The sequence below is a fragment of the Mercenaria mercenaria genome, chromosome 8 (assembly GCF_021730395.1).
Source record: "Mercenaria mercenaria strain notata chromosome 8, MADL_Memer_1, whole genome shotgun sequence".
NCBI classification, from domain to species: domain Eukaryota; kingdom Metazoa; phylum Mollusca; class Bivalvia; order Venerida; family Veneridae; genus Mercenaria; species Mercenaria mercenaria.
In genome coordinates this window covers 27,024,404-27,028,722 of record NC_069368.1, presented here as the reverse complement: position 1 = coordinate 27,028,722, position 4,319 = coordinate 27,024,404, and positions in this window count along the sequence as shown.

Below are 4,319 nucleotides of genomic sequence, written 5' to 3'. Positions count from 1 at the left end.
CATCACTGCCTTTAGCAATTACTGGACATATTGCTTTCCAACTGCTCACAAGTTAGAGAACAATGGTAATAAAAGTATGTTCCTTTTTCCGATATAAAACCTTCATGCTGTAAATTGTAGTTAGAGCGAGCATATGTGGACTTGAAAAGTGTCAGCCATCTTTAATGCACTTTTGCTTCGTAAAGCTGACATCAATAAAGACGATAGACATTACAGTTTTAACATTGCGTATACTTGAAAACAATGACATTGCATATTTATAATTAAAATGGTGAGTTTAAAGCAATAACTACAAGAATGTAATACTTTTTCATGACGTAGAGACTTTTAATTTGAATTTAGAAATGCAAAGTTAATACCTGTAACTCTTGAATTTTGTAATTGATGTACTGGTCTTTTGCAAAAATACTATTGCTGACTTCCTAGTTGATTATTATAGTTATGTATAACTAAATATTTTACATCTTCACTTCCGTCCTAGAAGTATATATCCCCTTATTCTACACAAGTAAAATGTTACTGCTGCAACTTATTTGACACATTCGAATCTTTTCATTTTTACGAGCTTTACAGTGTTATTTTTAAATACCTGGAAATGTGCTCTCAATTCTTCATGTATCATCAAAAAAAAAATGAAACTGCTGTATAATGTAGACTAGGGAATTAGGCCAATAACGTCAAATTATAAATGTGACATCATTAAAATGTTTGGCAGGTATATTGCGCTTGAAAATCAGTGTTGAACGGAGACATGAGGTAATATTTTTTGTTTTGAATCGAAAATCAAGGAAAGAGAAAATGCTATACTACAAAAGGTTCAAGGGAAATGCCCTGAAGAAAACAAATTTTTATTAGTGGAACGGGATGTTTAAAAGTAGACAGGAGAATATTGCTGACAACTCGTGCTACAGACATGAAAATAACGTTCAGTTACGTTTTATGAATTAAAGAGCTCCCTGATACGGCATCGCAGTTCAGTGTCCAATTTCTTTAATACGACAGAAGTATCATATGAACAGTGTTTATGTAATCGTAGGAAGTGTAAAAATGCATTTAATGGCAATGAAGATTGAGTCAATGGTAATCATAAGTTGTATTGATTAATTGTGTGTGATATGACAGCGTCATAATGACGTTGGGCCGCTTTTTAGATAATAACGTTGCCTATGAGAATGTTTTTGCAATCTGTGATTTAGATATTCGCATTCAATATGTTCACATTCGTCGCATTTTCAAATTTTAGCAAATTGGGAAAGAAATAAAGAAAAAAGAAGTCTTTTCCGGGTATTTATTGAACACCACTCGTACCTTTGTAATCTTTACAGCTGTATCTCATTTTCATAATTCGTGTATTACAGCTGCAAATTAAAATATGCAGCTGTAAACCACTGCTCTCATATGCTGCAATTTGAAGTGATGAGTGAGATTTTGAACTATAACAAAAGTCGTTAACAGCTGCAAAATGTCGGACAAGAACGGCTACAGTTCATGACTGTTATATCGCCATATTGCACGCATGTCTAATTTACGCCCCTTCTTATCATTGTGAACACGAACTGTTAAGTGGCAATTATTTGTGACTACAAGAAATAATCATTTCACGATGCGGTCTCTTGGAAACTGGACAAATCCTACGCATCGTCTACGATTTATGCGGAAATACTCTGACGATAATTGTTTTCCGTTATTCATTAATTACAATTGTTTATGTGGCAACAGAAAATGTGAGAAGAATATTAACTTCTTTCCTCGCCAAATGCAGACCTTTGTTAGAGTAGCGTGTCATATTATTATTTTATTATTGAATATCAAGGCTCGGCAGTATTAAGGAGGCAGTATTTTAGGAACTCCTTTTATCAATTAGATTGTCTACAATTTGATAGAGACACTTGACCATTCATAAATAATCAGCTCGCTTAGCTCGGAAGCGATATCGTGGATGTACGCATCGCGGGGTCGTGAGTCCATCCCTAACAAGGCGTATGTTTTCCGCGACGAATTATAAAACAAACGCACTTCTGATTCATATTATGACAAATACTTGCGAAGAACAGGTTAGTACTGGCAAAGAAACCAGAAACACTAGTAAGGTTAACATTCCGCCGTTACGGAATTGAAATACTGTTGAAAAACTACATTAAACCCAAAACAAAGAAACTTTTTGACTGAGGAAACATTAGAAAAAATAAACTTAAATTTACAGGGTGTTGAAATTCAACTTTAATTATATTTAAATCGTCTATGAATACCATATCTCTTAAACGGATACATTCAATCTTTTTTCTAAGCAAATTATGCAATTGTTAAAAATGTGTTTAAATTATAATTACATGCGAAGCAGCCTTTTATAAGATTTTTAAGAAATAATTGACAGCAAAACCGTGGTTTAACACTATTTAAACACGATGGGCGGTTATACGTCGAGCGTAATAAATTCTCGAGGGCACAGCTCGAATGACATTAGTGCAGAGTGTATAAATAGGTTTCACTATAAATTATTTCGATTTTTACATGTCTCTTATTGTAAAAATTAGATCAGATCAAATATGATAAAACTGTTTCTGCCGGCATGTATGGCGCCAAATGGTTGGTCGTCAAGCTCCCTTTTTAATACACACCAGGACCAGAAATGGTAATACGTCTTGCCAAATAGTTCCATTAGGGTACAAATGATGGTGAATTATTCTGCACAGCGAATAGCCAATTCAGAGTGTGTGAAACACAATCAAGGCAGTTGTGTTACGTGACATTTCATTTTAAATATTTTCCTAAGTAAACTTTATTAAATTTTCATCAAAATTGAAAGCGCTATTTCTAGACGCATACATGGCGCTAAATATCACGTCGACGTGACGTCAACATTATATCGTTGTGATGATTTATGCATTGCTAGTCGGATTAGAATATGTATTGTAGATGTTACGATCAAATAGTTGTCTGTAAGTAATTGATAACATAATGAATATATTAAATGTATGACAATCAATGATTTGTTTGAATTTATTGCTTGCAAATTTAAATCTAGAGTGTGTTTGGAAATAATTTAAGACACTTTGTTCGATATTTAGGTTCTTTTTTTACATGTAATAAATGTATGATTTTTGTGTATTAAATCACTCGGATATTTCAAGAACAATTCTAATTCTATCAACGTAAATCTTACCCTGATAGACCTTGCCTCCTGGCAGTCTGTTATGCCAAATGCATACAATAAATCGTCAAAGAAACATACACTAGTAACCTTTAAAATGTACTGGTCTTATATTAGGAGAAGTTTATACATGTATGTTCAATTAACTTTGTTAAAAAGGGGATATTATATTCTAAAACAATGTTCATGTAGGTAATATCTTAATCTGACAAACGTACTTTAAATCAACAAAATTAAATAATTGCACGCTATGAAACAACTCTGTCAATAACATCTGAAATCGAACGTTCCCATTTAAAATAAGTTTAAGCAGAATTCAGTTATTTGAAATAATGGATTATCATATTCTAACACCATGTTCAGGTAACAAACGTAGATCAAGTCAGAAAAACAAAACAATTGAATGTACACGTCATTATACTATGAAGCAGCTAATGTTAAACTTTGTCGATAATACGTAAAAATGACTGTTCCCAATAAAAATATGTTTAAGTAGAATCGGGGAAAATATGCAATTTGTCCTGGATTCTACATAAAGCTACCTTTTATGGTTACTTGAATGTACATGAATAATATGAAATGCTGCTTGTAAATGCTTCTTGTCGAAAATGCATGAATGGCCATATAGCTCTTTCTAATTTGCTTTAAAACCATTTGTAAAATGGGAGCAGCCAAAAATATTTGTTCAGTTAATTGTCAAGGGTCAGTGACAATTTGAACCTTTTTTATATTTTATGACGTAGGAAATTCATTGAATATAATCCGTATCTGGACTTTGACTAGTATGTTCTAAATGATGTATTTCAATGTCATAAGCATTCTTTGGTATGACAAAACACTCAACGTCTTTTCATTAAATGTTTTGATAATAATCATAATCAAATTAATACTTCTACGTTATATTTACTAACATTCATCATTTCTTATACTCTACTGATGTTCAACAGACATAGAAGATATGTGAACAAACCAAACCACTGCTCTCTGTGATTACCTTTGTAAATGGAAGACAGTATTGGGGAAGAGCGACAATTTGCACAGACAAAATTATTGTATATTGTAACAGTGATTGCATTGCGAATTGCAATTATAGGGAATGCATTGTATATTGTAACGAGGATTACATTTTATATTGTAAAAGGGTTTGCATTTTGTCTTGCCGATCTAA